The 19,607-nt window shown below is 33.8% G+C and overlaps 1 protein-coding gene across 8 annotated transcripts in view; it reads right to left on the reverse strand.

Moving 5' to 3' along the window:
• Positions 1-19,607, reverse strand: part of mark3b (MAP/microtubule affinity-regulating kinase 3b) — an 86,561-nt gene that overhangs the window by 54,022 nt on the left and 12,932 nt on the right. The window lies entirely within an intron of this gene.

The raw sequence follows: 19,607 nt of genomic DNA on the forward strand, positions 1-19,607 counted from the left end.
ACCAGCGCTCTTCACTTATTATTTTATTTTGGTACCATGACCGCACTTACAAAACAGGCTTCTTTTTAGCGTTTATTTTACATTAATAACCAATAGGATAAAACACATGGTGTTTTGACAGCTAATCTATTGGTGATTAATATAAAATAAAGCTAAAAACTCTGTTTTGTCAGTGTTGCATAGTCTCATATAGCCTACTGAGAAATAAAGTTTAATAAATGCAAAACAATGCATCCAGCACTTAAACAGGTGTCCAGGTTGAATTTGGGGGCGGGGCCACAAATCCGTGAGAGCAGTTTACAAACTGTGGGAACGGATTGCGAAAGCGTGCGCACGGATTATGAATTTGTGGCTACGGATTCAAAATTCGAGGGTACGGTTTACAAAATCTGAGCGCACGGATTGGAAATTCGTGGGCACGGTTTGTTAATCCGTGGGCACGAATTGTTAAACCGAGGGAACAGTTTAAGAATTCGTGAGTACGGTTTATAAACTGAGGGAACGAATTGCAAAACCGTCCCCACGGATTAATTATTTTTCTTCTACAGGTGACGTAAGGGGCTCCGTAGATAACCAAGGATGCATTTATTTGAGTATTTCTAGAAGTTTAGCAACCAAAATTATTGGGCCGAAAATAGCAAAAAGAGCTCTTTTAAGAAGGAGGTTATAAAAATGGCCATATATTATTTTACTAACTTATTAATTTGAAGTTAAATTGTGCTTTGCTGGTAGTCTATAATGTCTACTAGAATGTTGAAATGTTCAGTGTTAATTGTTGTTTTGTAATTGATTTTTTTTATTTGAAAAGCAAGACAAAACTGTAAAAAAAAAAAAAAAAAGCAAATGTTGGCTATTTAATTTATGCAATGGTGAAAAAATTGGCAAAATACATGGGGGGGAAAACACGAAAAACGGTGTTCGGTAATCGGCCTTCGGCCCAGTGTTTAATTTTGCTCGGCTTCGGCCAAGAATCTTCATTTCGGTGCATCCCTAGACTTTAGGGATGTTAAAAAATTGTTTGTGGTTTTAGTAGAGCCAGTTAAACTACAAGGAACTAGTAAATAATTCCTTGCATACTTTCATGAATCCTTTAATTATATACACTACTGTTCAAAAGTTTGGGGTTGTAAGAGTTTTTGTTTTTGAGAGTCTCTTCTGTTCACCAAGGACGCATAAGTTTATAAGTATTTTAAAACAATTTATTCCTTTGATGCAAAGCTGAATTTTTAGCATCATTACTCTAGTCCTGTCTTGTTGTTGACTGTGATTCAAAAGTGGCTCAAAAGTATAAAATATGTCTTATCCAAATCCTAAGCACCACAGTTTATCAAACGTGTCCAAGCAGCTGGAGTTACAGCCTCGGAAACACGACCTGCGTCCCGAAAGGTCTGGCATCTAATAACAATTTCCAACAGGTCAAGAGGCAGACAAAATGAAGAAAATGTTCCATCCTTGACACACAAACAGAACAATAACAAGAGGAAAGAATCCAGCAGATAAAAGAGAAGAAGAGAGCTTTCAGCCCATATGGGTGGTGCTGCTCTCTGACAGGACCAACCCCCTTTGCCCCCTTTCTCTTCAAACCTGGGCAGACCTGGTGATTTAATGCATTAGGCACATGTTGCTTTAAATGCATTCAGCCATCCCTGTGTGTGTGTGTGTGTGTGTGTGTGTGTGTGTGTGTGTGTGTGTGGAGCGGAAAGAGTGAAAGAGCGTCCTAATGTGACTGAAGCATATCCCTTAATGACTCATGGGATTAAACTTTTCGTTAAAAATATTTCCATGAAACAAGCATCTAAGCTTGTTTCATGGATCACATGAAAAAAAAAAAAAAAATTATATATATATACACACACTACCAGTTAAAGTTAAAGTTTTTTAAACAGTTAATGTTTTTTTTAAAAAGTCTCTTCTGCTCACCAAGCTTGCATTTAGTTGATCCTAATTACAGCAAAAACAGTAAAATTTAATATTCTGATTTGCTGCTCAAAAAACATTTATTATTATTATTATTATTATTATTATAATATTATTATTATTATTATTGTTGAAAACAGCTGAGTAGAATTTTTTCAAGTTATTCGACGAATAGAAACAACATTTGCCGCACTTAATTTAATATCTTCTCATTTTAATTTACCCGTTCAAAGACGATTTTAATCGCTGTCCTATACAGTAATGAGCAAATAGTAGAAAAAAGTTCTAAAAATAAGAAAAATACAATTTCTAGCTGAAATTCAACCACCATGGTATTAAATTATTTAAATAATTATTTGGATGATTTTAAGATATATTTTGAAGTGCCATGTAAATATCACTACATTTGAACACACTGTAAATGGTAAACAAGCAGTGTTGTGCTATTAATATCTGATACGCCATTGTACTATGGTCTAAAAAGCCCAAGTTGTTCCAGACTCTCACTTCCTGAGCTTTCCTGTGTACTTGAATGTATTGATATAATGCTTGTTTTTTTTAAAAACAGTGAAAACTGCTTCAATTATTCTAAACACCAATATCAGATGAAAGCAGGGTGCTAATACCAAAGAAATTCATGATTGAAAAAATTAAAATAAAATCTGGTTGATGGGATAAAAACAGGAAATGGGAAGTCCATGATATCAGGAGTTGGCAAACCTTGAAGGAAAAATAGAAAGTAGCCATTTGAAGATTTGCATGTCTGGCTAGAGGAGCGAATGGAAAATGTCCCATTTGTGTATTTCACATAAACATGTTTCTTTATAGATTTTCTTTTTTAGATGGTAACCAAAGGAGGACAGGAATAACCAATCCAGATGTTTTGAAATATCAGGTCAAATCCAGACATAATAAGGCAAACAAGTAACAAATGGACCTGCACAGATGCATTGCTTTCCGGATGATGCAAGCACAAATGAGGTCAATGCCAGCGGGACAACAAGCCCGCAAAACGCTGTCAGACTGCAGAGGTTTTGTAAACATCCCCATTCCTGTTGCTAAATCGCTCTCATTTTCCTATATGTAGTTGTGTAACCATCCAGGAGAGCACATACTAGGGTCCTATGATTTCCAGTAATGCAGGCAACACAGATGAAACCAGTCATATGGAATCCAATCATAAAAACAGAATTTACAGTCTAATACAGAATCTGGTAGAAATAGGTACATTTTGAATAAATATATCAAAAGTAGGGATGTACAACAAATCAAACCATGGTAGTATTACACATACTCCAGCATGTTACATGATGCTTGTGGTGTTTCTAGCATTTTTAATTGATAAAACTATCGTCACATGTGACCCTGGACCACCAAACCAGTCATAAAAAGAAATTGAGATTTCTACATCATCTAAAAGCTGAATAAATAAGCTTTCCACTGATGTATGGTTTGTGATAGGACAATATTTGGCCGAGATACAAATATAAATCTGAGGGTGCAAAACACTAAGAAAGTTGCCTTTAAAGTTTTCCAAATGAAGTTGTCAGATATGCATAATATATTTACGGTAGAAAATTTTACATGGAACATGAACTTTACTTAATATCCTAGTGATTTTTGGCATAAAAGAAATTGATAATTTTAAGCCATAGAGTGTATTTTTGGCTATACTTGTCTTAAGTTTTAAGTAGCACGGGTATATTTGTAGCAATAGCCAAAAATACATTGTATGGGTCATAATTATCGATTTTTATGCCAAAAATCATTAGCATATTAAGTAAAGATCATGTTCCATGAAGATATTTTGTAAATTTTCTACCATAAATATATAAAAACTTGATTTTTGATTAGTAATATGCATTGCTAAGAGCTTCATTTGGACAACTTTTAAGGCGATTTTCTCAATATTTAGATTTTTTTGCACCCTCAGATTCCAGGTTTTCAAATAGTTGTATCTCAGCCAAACAATATATCAATGGAAAGCTTATTTACTCAGATTTCAGATGATGTAAGAATCTCAATTTCGACAAATTTACACTCATGACTGGTTTTGTGGTCCAGGTCACATATAGCAATAAGTAGTGTACTCCTCAAAGTTATAATAAAATTAATAAACTTTATTTTAATATGAAATTTTTCTTCCATGTGTTATTTTTAGCAGTGAACCTCACTTTGTTTGGCAAAAATAAGAAGAATTGCAAAGTTTTTTAATTTTAAAAGATTAATTTGTTCATGTTACATGTCTTCACCTGATTATAAATGCTAATAAATTGGCATTAAATCACAAATCCAGAAAACAGACAACAAAATGTTTGGATAAAATAAAATAAAATAAAATAAAAATATTATAAATAAACATTTTAGGACCCTATTATTGTAAAAATAAATAATAATAATAATAATAATAATAATAATAATAATAATAAATAATACTACTAATAAAACGTTTTTTTTTTCCCAAATTATATGAATCCAAATAATTAGACAAGCTTTTTGATTGTTAAATATTAAATAAACCACTAAAACATTAATTAAACTATTAAAACAGAACCCAGAAAATAAAACGGAAAACAGAATTTGGGAAAAAATAAAACAGATTTCATAAGGCCCTAAAAATGTAATTGTTTACTTCTGATAAATAATCAAGTCGATTTCAATTAATTAGATTTTTTTATTGCCAAGATTTATTTTAACCATTTAAAAAAAATATGGAATCCAGAAAAAAAATAATAATTTGGGGGAGAAAAAACAATTGCATAAGTTTCACGATTTCAATTAATTTGATTTTTTTTTTATTGCCAAGATTTATTTAACCATTAAAAAAACTGGAATCCAGAAAAAAAAATTTTTTTTTTAAATAAATAAATAAAAAACATCAAATTTATTTAACATTAAAATATTTTAGGGCCCTATTGTAAATAAATAAATACTAATATTAATCAAACACAATTTCTTTCAAATTTTATGAATCCAAATAATTAGACAAGCTTTTTGATGATTAAATATTTAATTAAACCAGAAAACCATTAATTTAACTATTAAAACAGAAACCAGAAAATGAAACAGAAAACAGAATTTGGGAATAAATAAAACAGATCGTGCTGCTAAATATTTTGTTCAAGCATCATACAAATTTTCAGAATTGTTTGAGGAATAGAAAGTTTAAAAGAAGAGCATTTATTTGAAATAGAAATCTTCTGTGACATTAAAAATGTCTTTACTATCAATTTTGGTCAATTGAACATTTCTTCAAAAACTCTTCCTCATCCAAGTTTTTTTTTCCAATTACTTAATTTTTTTATTGCCAAGATTGAATTAAACCATTAATACAGAAATATTTAAATGGAATCCAGAAAAAAAAAAAACTATATATAATCTAATTTTGGAAAAATAAAACTGATTTTATAGGGCTCTAACCTATACTTTATAATATACCCCTAGGCACCTGTCCTTTCCTCATGACCACACACAAAGTAGAGGCCAAACCATCTGTGCACCGCACTAGAAATAGGCGTATTTGAGCAGGTGTTGGGAGAATTTGCTTCAGGCCAAACCAAAAAGATGTGATCAAGAATGAACTTCGAAATGGTGACTCATCCTATTTTCATTCACATCCCTGGTTTCAAATGTTCCTCATTCACTAGCTGCAAGAAAGAAACGCTGTATGAGAGTTTCTAGGATACCGCTGGCAGAAAAAAAATCTGGAATCATTGAACGGAGCTTCTCTCTTACATCAACACCCACGTACACCCACACGCATGATCTGAAAACACGCAGCCATGACGTTCACGCGCTTCTTTCAGCTATTGCTTCCGCGCGCTCAACCTTAACTCCATCGCAGGGTTGTTGATCGCTGATGTTCATACATAAAAAGAGGTTAATTTTAACAAGGAGATGGAACTAGCACCAGAGGCTGTCTTCCCACTCTCGGCGCTTGCGTAAGAGGTCGCACCAACGCAAATAAAAACGGCATCGGTGAGAGACGAAGAAGAAAAAGCTCTGGGAAGCCGAGAAGTGGTCATTGTCTGTGAGAGGGCCTGAGGTGTGTGGGTGGATGCTGTATTTGAATATTAAGGTTAACAGCGAAGCGCTGCTTGCCAAATGAAACAGCAGCTCCAAGACGTGTAAAAACTGACTCAGTATTAAGCATAGCGATTTTCTCTATGTCTAGTATCACTGCATGTCTTTAAATTGCACTGTAAGTGTCAATATGAGTGTCTTTTGCTGAGTGATAAACCACAAACGAGTTGCAGAACATACAAGATATTTACACACACACACACACACACACACACACACACACACACACACACACACACACACACACACACACACACACACACACACACACACACACACACACACACACACACACACACACACACACACACACACACACACACACACACACACACACTCTTTCTGTGAAGCTGCATTGTAGCAATATGTATTGAACTGAATAATAAAAATTATGTGGTATTAGATAGTAGGACAATGCTAGGAAATATGAATTATCCCCCCTAAAAAAATTAATACAATTCTAGAAAACATTAATACAACCCGTTCCAAATAAATAAATACATAAATAAATAATAGCATGGAAGTAGATGCTAGATAAATTCAAGAAAATATGAATATGTCCAACTCCAAATAAATAAATAAATACTGTGGAAGTAAATTATATATAATTTCTAAAGAATATTAATAAATCCCACTTCAAAAAAAAGCATGGAAATCAATTAGTGGTGGGCATAGATTAATTTTTTAATCTAGATTAATCTCACTGTAATCTTGGAATTAATCTAGATTAAAATGGCTAATCTGAATTCTGCCAAAGGCATTCAGAATATGTGTGCTACCCAAATAATGATTAAAAGTAAGTCTTTGAGAACGGGTTTCTCAAGCCAGGTGGCGCATTAGACCAGGCGCTCATCTCCTGTTTCCAAAATGCATCACAAACTGCTTGACAATTGCATTTACAACACAATTAACTATACAAACTTGTGTGACCAACTATTCCTACACTTTATGTACTTCTGCGTAAAAGGCTGCGCGACGTGCGCGTTGCAGTTATGCTGCGTTCCAGGCAGGTTTTTTAACTGGTAAATCACCACTTCAAACCACGACTCACGACTTTGTAGCGTTCCAGGCAAGTCACGCCAAACTGCCTGGGCACATTTATGAATTATTATTATTTTTATATTATTATTAATTTGATTGCAACTAGGGCTGCACGATAGATCGTTTCAGCATCGTCATCGCGATGTACGCATGCGCGATAGTCACATCGTGGCAGTCACGATGCAGGGCAAAATGTTTTTTTATGTATGTCTGATTTAAAAATGTACTTTCTATATTTCTAAACTTTCTATTCACGGATCTATATTTATCTAAAATAAAGTAATTAACTCATGTATAAAGGTTCGTTAAAAACTACAATGCACACGTTGGTTCACCTACTTCATGCATGCAGTCTCTGCGTGCGCATGGCGAAATGAGCGCGGGACGGGAGAAAAGCGCCGAAATGGAAGATTTGGTCGCAAAAAGAAACGCAACGTCGGTCATATGGAAGTATTTTGGATACAAAAAGGATACTGCTGACCAAAAACAGGTGCTTTGTCAGGAGTGCCTGGCAGTTGTTGCCACAACTCACGGAAACACTACGAATTTAAGGGACCGTTCACATGTCGCGCCTAAAACGCGTGGAAAACGCTAGGCGCGCCGCTTTCTCCTTCTTTCCAAAGCGCTCTGTAACTTGAGTGGTAGAGTGGCGTCTGCCGTTGCTAAACAGCCATGACCCGCGCTCTCCTAAAGACGCGGAAGTTTCAGCAAAGATAAATAAACAAAGATAAATGGATTTCCAAAACTAAAAATTGCTTGCAGTAGCTCTGCTGCTAAAAAATGTTATCCCTGTAACAGCTATGATCAGCTGTTCCTCCATCTTGGCTAAGCTTTTAATGTTTTTCGTTAAAGGAAGAAGCTGATTTCCCTTTCATCAGGGTAAAAGCAACATTCATTATTAACTTCATATTAGAGCCTTGATTTGCCTGAATTGACAGTGAATAAGGTGAGTCAAACTGTTTATGAAACTACACTGTAACCGATTTTTGTAATTTGAACAGTATTTTACTGTAATATCTACAGTAAGATACTGTAAAATGTATATACAGTATTTTACTGTAAACTGCAAAGGATTATGGGAAAATATATGATCACTACTGTAATTATCCACTACTGTAAATCCGTTTACAGTAAACTACTGTAAATTTACAGTAGTGAACTTGCCCGCGAAAAATTGACCAATGGCAAGGGCGATTTTTTTTCTCTCCTGCTGAGAGGAAGTGGCGGTAAAAGGACAAAAGGAGAAATGTTGCACCAATAACTTGACAAAAAGGTTAGTATATTATTTCTGTTTTATGAAAAACTGAACAATTTTAAGATGTTTTCACTTGTTAACAGCAAACTAACAATATTCATCGTGTTTTGCATGTCGGTAGCCTTTTTTTCTGACTGACGGCCAGGGCGCCGCCATAACGGTGAAAACATGGACTGGTGAGTAACTTAAGGTGACATACATTAGTCGAAATAAACTTTAGTGAAACCGAGAAACGCGTTTGTATATTGTGCTGCCCTTTAATGCAAGTTAGCTCGTCTGACGAGCCCTTAACGTTACTCAAGCTTAACGGCGAACTGAGGTGAAATACTGAGGTAACATAAAGTGCGTTAAGCAACACCGCTTTTTCTGTGGAGATTTTAAATAGTATTTTCAAGCCCTTCTTTTGCTTGTTATTTTCAAGTTTCTGGTCTGGATGTCGTCTGTAACGTCGGAGGTGTATTTTGGATCTTCTTCTTGTGAATGACTGCCATAGTATCGACGATAACATGAACAGGTAAGCTAATAATGTCCATAAGCCGAAGTTGACAAACTCAACGTTAGTCACAGAGCAGCATAATATCGTTTCAACGCTGCCTCTTTATAGCTAGCAAGGTAATTCTCTTCAAATGATGTTTAAGTAAGAAATGTGTGTATCAATGTCGTATGTAACTTTATAGACGGTCCCTAAATTCAGTGACAGACGTGACATAAACAGCGCGCTAACATGAAACACTGAGGTAAAGCTGAAACACCGCGGTTAAGTGCTTCTTTTGTGTTTTATTTTCAAGTTTGTGGTCTCGTGGTCATGTCGTCTGCATCAGAGGTGTATTGCAGTCTTTTCTGGTGATTGCCGTCGTCGCAGTGCAAACAACAGGGGCCAGTTGCATAAAAGGTTTAGACAGACTTAAAAGTTAGTCATTCATTTTTTTTCTTTAAGACTGGTCAAATTTTTGAAAATTTGGTTACATAAAAACTTAGATTAGTCTAAGTTGGATCCAAAATATAAGACTGATTACCCCTTAGTTATCTGCTAGCTGGTCAAATGAGTTCTTAAGACACTGTCTTAACATAGAGACTAAGTTTATGCAACTGGCCCCAGGTAACGTTAACGTTAAGCTTTTGCTTTCGTCAACTTAACTAATGTTAACGTTACTAAATTAGCCACAGGCTGCTGTTCTCCACTAACTCACAGAACGGGTTAACATTTTAAAGAGAGTAACGGGCTAGCAATATATTAATATAGCAAGTTTTGCTAATAAATATTATAATTGTTTATTTTATTAAAAATGTAAATTTTATTACTGTACAGTAGTTGTCTTTTCTGATCATAAACTATAGTAACACTAAAAGGGTGTTGTGACACTGTCTGTTACAGGAGATTTCTCCAAGCACTAACTGGATGCTGACCATCAAGGGCAGAATCATCATACAGCCAGCTGTCCATTTTACAGACATGCAGAATAAGGTAACCTAAAACATATTTTGTTTTACATTGCATTTACATTCATGCATTTTTCAGATGCTTTTATCCTAAGCAAGTTATATTGTATTTAAAGTACACATTTGTAAGGTATTTATTTCCTGGGAATGTTTTTTATTACCATGTATTGTCACATCAAGATTGAGTTTGCATGCGCATTAAAATTATTTCTATTAAACCAGCATTTAAACAGCAAAATGCAGCTGCTTCAGGTATCTTTAACTTACTGTAACCTTTAAATTCATAATAGCAATCTTACTGTCTGTCAATTTAGATTATTGTTACTGTAAAACAACAAATATAGATTTTTAATCATAGTAGGCCTATTATATGCACAGACTTTCTAGGAAACACACACCTGTTTAGAATGTTTATATGAACAGATTGGTTAGCATTTAGCATGGTCTGTGGCAGACTTTACTAAGTGTCAGGGCAACAAAATTCAATAAACAAGAATGTAATATTAAGTGATTTAAATCAAGAAGAAAATATTGTCTTTTTGCTCCATTTAGTAAAAACGGTTCTTAACAAAGCCATGTTGTGCATCTCTGCACACAGCAGTGTGTGAATGAATTTACCTTTTTTAAACACCTAGAATCAGTGACTTACTGACCCATTCATAAAATTCTTTATAAAAAATTTTTTTTAAAATGCATACAGCACCAAGTTTGACAGTTGAGGCAAATTCTTTAAACACTGTTTTTCTTGTGCTTGCAGGTTCGTTCAGACAGTCAACCTTTGTGGCAGCAAATTCATTGACAGTCACAGATCAGATGGACTTCTGGAAAGAGGGTGCAAACAGCAAGCATCAGCCTGAATCCCATTCTGCCGTTTCTCATCAGAGAGCTTGTCACCTTTGACTCAAAATTTCTAAAATTTAACACAACACAAACACATTTTTACTGTATGATTTTATTTTATTTACACTACCAGAAAAAGCTTTTGAACAGTAAGATTTTAAATGTTTTTAAAGAAGGTCTCTTCTGCTCACTAAGCCTGCATTCATTTGATCCAAAGTACAGCAAAAACAATACACTTTTGAACCATTTTTATTATTTAAAATAACTGTTTTCTTTTTGAATATATTTTAAAATGTAATTTATTGCTATGATCAAAGCTTAATTTTTAGCATCATTACTGCAGTCACATGATCCTTCAGAAATCATTCTAATAATTTGATTTTCTGCTCAAAAACAATTATTATGATGTTGCTGAAATTATTATAATGCTAAAAACAGTGGAGTACATTTTTTTCAGGTTTCTTTGATGTCTTTATTATCACTTTTGATAAATTTAAATCATCCTTGCTAAATAATATTTTTCTATTCATCAAAGAATCCTGAAAAATCAAAAAATTAAATAAAATGTTTATCAGCATACTAGAATGATTTCTGAAGGATCATGTGATACTGAAGACGAGTAATGATGCTGAAAATTCAGCTTTGATCAAAGGAATAAATTAAATTTGGATCAAATTAATGCAGGCTTGGTAAGCAGAAGAGAATTATTTAAAAAAATCTTAGTGTTCAAAAACTTATGACTGGTAGTGTACTTACTTATTTTTGCTTTTCAGTGTGTGTATGTTTGCCATGATACAAAGTCTCTGTACTTTTAAAAAGAAAATGTTCAACAATTAAAAAGAATATTATCAGAACTAATGCTTATGAGTTATTGTGATTTTTATGGGGTTGGGGTGGTAAAAATCTTGAATTACAGTGCTGTAGGTTAATTGGATTGTTTTTACAGGTAAAAAATGTTTAAAATAAATGAAAATAAACTCTATAGTACTGATACTGTAATTGAAAATACAGTAAAAATACTGTAATTGAAGATACAGTAAAAACACTGTAAATGAAATTACAGTAAAAATACTGTAAATGAAATTACAGTAAATACCTTTTAGTACTGTAAATGCACTTACAGTAATAATACTGTAAACATTTTTACAGTAACTTACTGGCATCCAGCTGCCAGTAAGTTACTGTAAAATTTACAGCAAACTTTTTACAGTGTACCCAAAATAAGCTTTAAAAAGTATTTTATTTCAGGGTTTTGATTATACTGTACTTTTACTTTTTTTTATTCTTTGAAAATGCTTACAAAATTACCCCAATTATTCTTGAATTATTATTTGATTTTTAAGCAGTTCAAAACAACCTGATGAACATAAATGAATTTGTACACATCGCAATATATATCGCAAGAAAAAAATATATTGCAATGTAATTTTTTCCCAATATCGTGCAGCCCTAATTGCAACGTTATATTGTCCTAAGCTCTATTTTTCCACCGTGTACTACTTGCATAAACACCGCACCCATTAGGGCTGACTTTGTTGTTTCGCGGGCTATGTTACGTCAGAACTCGGAACTGGGAGTACATCGATCCAGTACGAGTTCACGAGTGGGAAGTCACGGGTTTGACTGCCGTTCCAGTGCACTTTCACGGGTACAATGTTGGAAAAACACGGGTTACGGGTTGCCTGGAACGCGGCATTAAATACACAGACGTGCACGGGCATGGATATCTGCGTGCATAGTCTTTGGTTAAACTGCGTTGCTTTTAAAAGCGTCAATTCAGTTGTTGCATATAGTTTAATGTCTTTATTTCGGGATTATCAAAGTACATTATAACTCAAATTTGAGATTTTACTGGGACACAGCAGATTTTCATTGGGGCACGTGCCCCAGTAAAAAGGGTCTAGCAATGCCCCTGCCCTGAAGCAAACCCGGCGGCTTCATAGCTGCACCCATGTTAGCACGTCTCGTTTGAGGTGGTAATTTCATAGTAGGCATACACACCGGTTCGAAGACTCGTTCTCGCCCCCTACAGTGCAATTCGGCTAGGTATACATCCGCGCTAAAATATCAAGGTGAAAGTCATCATAGCTTGCGTAGTATAGACCCAGCTCCCAACCCAACTTTGAGAATAGATTAACAATATTTTTTTTTATCGCCCAATAAGAGTTTCACGTTAACGCAGCATGTTAACGCCGATAACGGCCCACCACTAAAATAAATACATATATTTTTTAATTTGGATGTAAATAAATAAAAAATAATGTGGAATTAGATGCTAGATAAATTCCAGAAAATATGAATACATCCCCCTTCAAATAAATAAATAAATAAATAAATGTGAGAGATTAGATGCTAGATCATTTCCCGAAAATATGAATACATCTCCTCCAAATAAATAAATAAAAGGGTGGAATTAGATGCTAGATAAATTCTAGAAAATATAAATACATTCCACTCCAAATAGATAGATTGATAGATAAATAAATCAATAAATAAATAAATAAATAAAGTGAATGCTAAGTAAATTCTAGAAAATATGAATACATCCCGCCTCCAAATAAATAAATAGAGAGATAAATAAATAAATAATAGACAGTATGAAAGTATAAGTTAAATAAATTCTAAAACAAATATGAATACATCCCCCTCCAAATAAATAAATAAATAAATGTGTGAGATGAGATGCTAGATAATTTCTAGAAAATATGAATACATCCCCCTCCAAAAAAATAAATAAAATAAAGGGTGGAATTAGATGCTATATAATTAAAAATATATATATGAATACATTCTACACTTCAAATAAATAAATAATAAAGTGAAAGTATATGCTAAATAAATTCTAGAAAATATGAATGCATCCCCCTCAAAAAATAAACAAACAAATAAATAAATGTGGAATTAGATGCTAGATAAATTACAGAAAATATAAATACATCCCACTCCAAATAAATACATAGATAAATAAAGTGAAAGTGGATGCTAAATAAATTAAAAAATATATATATATATATCATCCCCTTCAAAAAAAAAAAATGTGGAATTAGATGCTAGATAAATTACAGAAAATATGAATACATCCCCCTATAATATTTTGGTCTGTTGTCCTAGAAATGTATGAACTAAAAGCTTGTTGTGATTTGATATGGTCTCATAATAACAACTACAAACAACTGAAACCAACCAGAAACATAAATAAAGGCAGAGTTCATCCAAAACAAAAGTTCTGTCATCACGTTCATACCCTCATCTTTTTCCCAAACCTGTATGACTGTCTTTCTTCCGTGAAACACAAAAGAAAACAATTTGAAGAATGCTGAAATCCACAACAACATTGGACCCCATTGACCTTCATTGTATGGACAGGCATTATTACTTACATATATTCCTCAGAAGATATAAAGTCATAAAGGTTTATGAGACAAAGTAAATGACCGGTGATGTAAGCTTTTAATAACTTAATCTATAGGATTCTAACATTAACCTCTTTATTTACGCAAGGACTGATATGGACTACGACAATATGGGTCAGATGTTTAGATAGCCTCTAGCACTGCCATGCAAAACATTGTTTGGGCCAGTCCACTACTGACGTCCACTACTGACGATATTATTATTTAACCAAATGGGGTCATCGCTTCCATTCTCTCCCACATGTGGGATTCATTAGAAAGTCAAAAGAAGAGAACAACAATCGACTTACACAACAAGCAACACTCAAGACCTTCGCCAAAGATCCCAACACAGATAAACTCGCATTATAAAAGCTTGTTTTTGCACCTGATGCTTAAGTGAAAAATAGGATAAGATCGAAAGATAAAGCTGAAACCAGAACTCAATACAACAATCTGATAAAACAATCTGTGACCCAGTTTTGGCTTGAGAAGCTATAGAAAGTAAGTGAGGAGGAGTGCAGCTCCTTGTTACTTGTAATTTAGCCGAGGTTTTTATCCTAAACGACTTGCAAGGAGTCTCTAAGGACTCAACCTTTATATTTGCAGTGTAGCATCTTACCAATTCGGCAATCAATACCCACAACAATAAAAAAATATATATATATCAGACATGAGACATCAGAGCTCTGAAATGTCAAGCAGTGAAAGTGAGTAACGGCTGCAGGTTCTGAATCAGTGGTGAAAATGACTCAGCCTCCTGTTCAGGACAGTGCAGTACAGACGAGCAGACATTGCTCATGTCAGCGGTAGTGTGTAGAGATAGCAAACATCTTCTTTGCAAAGGTCGAGAGAAAATAATAGAAATGAAGTGTATGCTATGATTGAACGACACTGAAATTGTTTGACATCAAATATCTACATTTGAATTAACATTCAACAAATTAGTCATTTTATTTATGGTTGGGTTGGCGTTAGCGTTGCACGGTATACCGGTACTACGGTGGTATCGCGATACTAAAGCTTAAAAATACCCGCGGTGCCATTGCATTTTTGAAACGGTAGTATCGTCCACACGGTAGAACCGTGAGATATGTTGTATGCACGGCAGGAACACTGTTTAAAACGTTCACATGCAAGCCAGCAGAAACATTACGTTATAAGTCGATTGCAAAAATGTCTTTCTGCTGTGCTTTCTGTAGTACAGGCTGTCTCTACGCTTTATATGGTATTCAGTGTTTCCCGACGCTTCAGTTCAGTTTGAAACGAGAAGCTGCACGAGCACGTCGTTGTTCACGCTGCAGTTTATCAGAAGAGAGGGTCAGATTCACACCGTCTTAAGTCATTTAAAAACAGCAGCTTAAGAATCAATTATTCAACATAAAAATATTTTACAAGAAAGTATTTTTGTATTTTTATTCTTTTACCCACTCTTAGAACACGTGTAATAATTCGTTTCTGGAAGCATCTTTGCAAGCACGAATGCAATTCCGTTCATTAACATAGTGGCTTTGCACTTGGTTCTTATCAATCATTGTATATATATTTTTTCAACATTATAAATGAATACGTTTTAATATACAAGCTGATAACTTGGAAATTTCAAGATATGCGAGCAAAAAATGCTCCTGACAGTTCAGCACGATGAGCAAGACGAGCTAGATGTTTTTGTTTCGTTTCGTTCTAATCCAAATCCGCGTTGGTTTGGGCGAATCACTGATTCACTAAGCCATTCAGAAAACAGTCATTTGATTCACTCTGAATGATTCAGACGTTTTGAAAGAATCGTTTGAACGACTCAGCGATTCAATCATGAACACTGCTGCCACCTGCTTTAAGTTTCCCATCATATTCAGATTTTTGCATTTAAAACATTAATATTATACCATTATTTATGCAATAATAAGTACAGTCTAAATGTATAAATACCACATCTAAATGCCACTCCATAAAGCTTCTGTGCAGTGCTTAGATAAGTTTTGTTTACATGATTTTTAATGGATAACAGTAGCCAGTCATTCATTCACATTGATAAAGTATTCAGAGAAAAATATTGTCTTTTTCATTTACATCTTTTTATTTATGAAATTTTGATTCATTTTGTAGAATTGAATTTTAAATGAATCAATACTTCATGGTATCGCGATAATACTTGGTATCGTGATACTTCAACTGGCATAGTATCGCAAGTCATTTTTAATGGTATCGTGACAACCCTAGTTGGCGTAAAACATATACAAAAGTCTGAGGTCCGTATGTTTTTGAAATGTCTCTTATGCTCACCAAAGCTCCATTTTCTTTGATCAAAACTACAGTCAAAATCTGTTATAATATGAAATATTATTACAATTCACAATAGCCGTTTTATACTTGAATGCATTGTAAAATGTAATTTATTCCTGTGATGCAAAGCTGAATTTTCAGCATCATTACTTCAGTTTTCAGTGTCACATGATTCTTCAGAAATTATTCTAATATGCTGATTTGATGATCAAGAAACATTTATTATTATCAATGTCGAAAACAGTTGTGCCACTTCATATTTTTATGAAAACCGTGATATTTTTTCAGTATTGTTTGATGAATAGATTTCAAAAGGAAATATTTTATAACATTATAAATATCTTTACTGTCACTTTTGATCGCTTTAATTTATCCTCTCTGAATGAAGGCACCAATTTAAAAAATATCATTAAATATCATTAAATATCAAGCTATATTAAAAATCAGTAGTAGGCCACAGGGCTCCTCAATTATGTCAAAAATCATAATTACGATTATTTTGGTCAACACTGTAAACATGCTTATTTAACACGATTAAGAAAGGGTCCTGAACTTTATATGACTGATTAATTTAAAGACAGCGATACAATAGAAAAAAAAGCTACAAATAAAATTTGAAATTTAATGTAAGTAATTGAATGTAAAATAAAACAGCATGGTATTCACTGTAAGAATTAAACATGCTTTGTTTCTTATAAAAACTACAACAGTCCCTCCGTCAAGAGTGATTTTGTCTTTGTCTGTTGTTGTTTGATTAACATTAAGCACACAGAAGGAATATTACTTGTGGCCACTTTAAGAGCTGCACGGATCCAATATACTGTTACACATGTATTTTCATTCTGTTTATGTTAATTTGAGACATAAGTTGAAGTTTAACACACATAATCACCAAACACTGCATTTTGTCATATATTTGCATGTATTTGACCATTTAGGTACGCATCTTAAGCTAAATGTTCACTTTACATGTCCATGTTCTGTTCCGTCTCTGAGTGCATACACAGAACAGCGCAAATTCTCTTTTGTGCTTTTAAAAACACGACATCAAATAAACATGATTAAATCAAGCACGTCCCATTTTATGCAAGTCATTACATGATTTTACTGATTTGCATGTGAAATTTTATGGAGGAGCAAAAGCGCACCACTGGAAAGGGGGCAGAATCGGGAGCAATAATCGTTTTATCTCGATTACTGCATTTTCATAATCATTTGAAGCCGTAATCGAAAACGAAAACTGAATTCTGATTAATTGCACAGCCCTAGTAGGCCATCATATCAGCCGGGGAAAAAAAATTGCAATTTTGAGGCATTATCTGACAATGCTAGTGTCCTATGATTTCCACAATGTTGAAAACACAAAAGGAATCACGAAATCCATTCATAGAAATGGAATTTACTGTATAACACGGAATACATAGTAGGTCAACTAGGTCAGTACACTTATATCAAAATGCGACATGGACCAGAGTCTGTAAATATTAAGCTGCAAAAATACAATTTAAGTATAAATCCTGTATGTTCTGTGCATCTGTGTGCAAATGCGTGGTTATTTCCTACACACATACTGAAGCGCTCATGACACTTGCAGTGTTTTCAGTCTCTGTCACCTCAAAATATGAGTACATGAACACATAAACAATCTCTAGAATTGCTGTAAGAGTCACTTCACAAGCATTTTACCATTTCTTTTGAGAAAAACTATGGTCATATCATATACAAACAGAAGCTTAAAGGTCAAAGCAACCTGTCAAAATATAAGTTCGGTTTAACTTGAAGAAACTGTGACAAAATTATCTAATGTAATTATAGTACTAAAATTAAAAAAGGAGGAATATTCTTAAGGAATATTTAGCAGAAGAAAATATTTACCAGAATTTACATAGAAAAATGTAAATCCACAACACAATATTTCTGAAAGAAAAGAAATAAAGTTATGATAAACACATTTTTTATAGCATCAAATAATTAGAAATGCTTTTGATTATTAAAATGTAATAATCTATTAAATTGGAATGCATAAAATTAATAAAAAGCAAAGAATCTGGTAAAAATAAAACTAAATTTGATTAAAAAAAGGGCCTTAATTTAATTTTTGTTCAACTTTTAATAAATTGCTGTTAAATTGTATACGTTTCATGATTTCAATTAACTAAACATGCTTTTTGATTAATATTGTTTAATTTAATCATTAAAAACAGAGTCTAGAAATATAAAAATAACAATTAAAATAAATAAATAAATAAAACAGAATTTGGGAACAATTAAAGCAGATTTCATTCCCTATAATGTATACACCTGAAAAATGAACAGATGTTCCCACCCTTTTATGTTTATATGATAATCTGTTTAATGAATGAATGAAAACGTCTCCGCAGGAAGTGTGCGTTCGTGTGTGCCATGAGTCTCGTGAACACCAAGGTTCGTTTACAGGAGCAAAGAAAGCAAAGTTTCTCTACTTTAGCAAAGGATAACAAGCCTTCTCTCTGCCTATATTGAAATCCTCAGACATTTTTCTTTACAAATCCTCATTTTGCAATTCTAATTCATGACAGTTGTTTGTACGTCATCCGCCCGGAGCTACTTCCATGTACAACAGTTAGCGCAAGCTAGAGAAAAGTGATTATTATGTTTTAAATATAGATATTTTTCTTACAAAAACGCATTGATTCGCTACAGGAGGCCTTTATTCACTCTCTGGAGCCGTGTGAGGTACTTTTTTATTATGGATGGATGCACTTTATTGGACTTGTTTTGGGCTGATGAAAAAAAAACCCACCTGCCCATTGCTATTATAGGGCTTGGGAGAGCCAGGACAATTTTTAAAATAACTCTGATTGTATTCGTCTGAAAGAAGGAAGTCATATACACCTAGGATGCCTTGAGGGCGAGTAAATAATGGGCTAGTTTTCATTTTTGGATGAAATGAATCCCAAAATTGTATTTTATAAATGACTTACTCCTTTCATGCTTTCAATCAAAAATGCCATGTAGTGCAAACCAAACTATGACAGATGCTTTCCAATACTAACCAACAAGTGCTATTATTCAACCTCAAGTTATTAGAGGACATGACATCTTAATAGGAAATACACAACGGGGCTCAATCGCACCCAGTCTTTGCCCCTTATGCCCCAAACCGATCACCACCTCCCCTCCAGAGACGCAACCTAAGCCATGGGCTGTCAATCGGCTCGCAAATGGAAAACGACCTAAATCAATGGCCTGGAAAAACAAGTGCCAGCTAATTATAGGGAAAAGGGCAGCCAGTGGAAGAGAACATCAACACCTCACATTGGCCTCAATGTGACAATGTGATCTATACGGTCCATCCAGAAGAAAAAAAAAAAAAA

The sequence above is a fragment of the Garra rufa genome, chromosome 13, assembly GCF_049309525.1.
Source record: "Garra rufa chromosome 13, GarRuf1.0, whole genome shotgun sequence".
NCBI classification, from domain to species: Eukaryota; Metazoa; Chordata; class Actinopteri; order Cypriniformes; family Cyprinidae; genus Garra; species Garra rufa.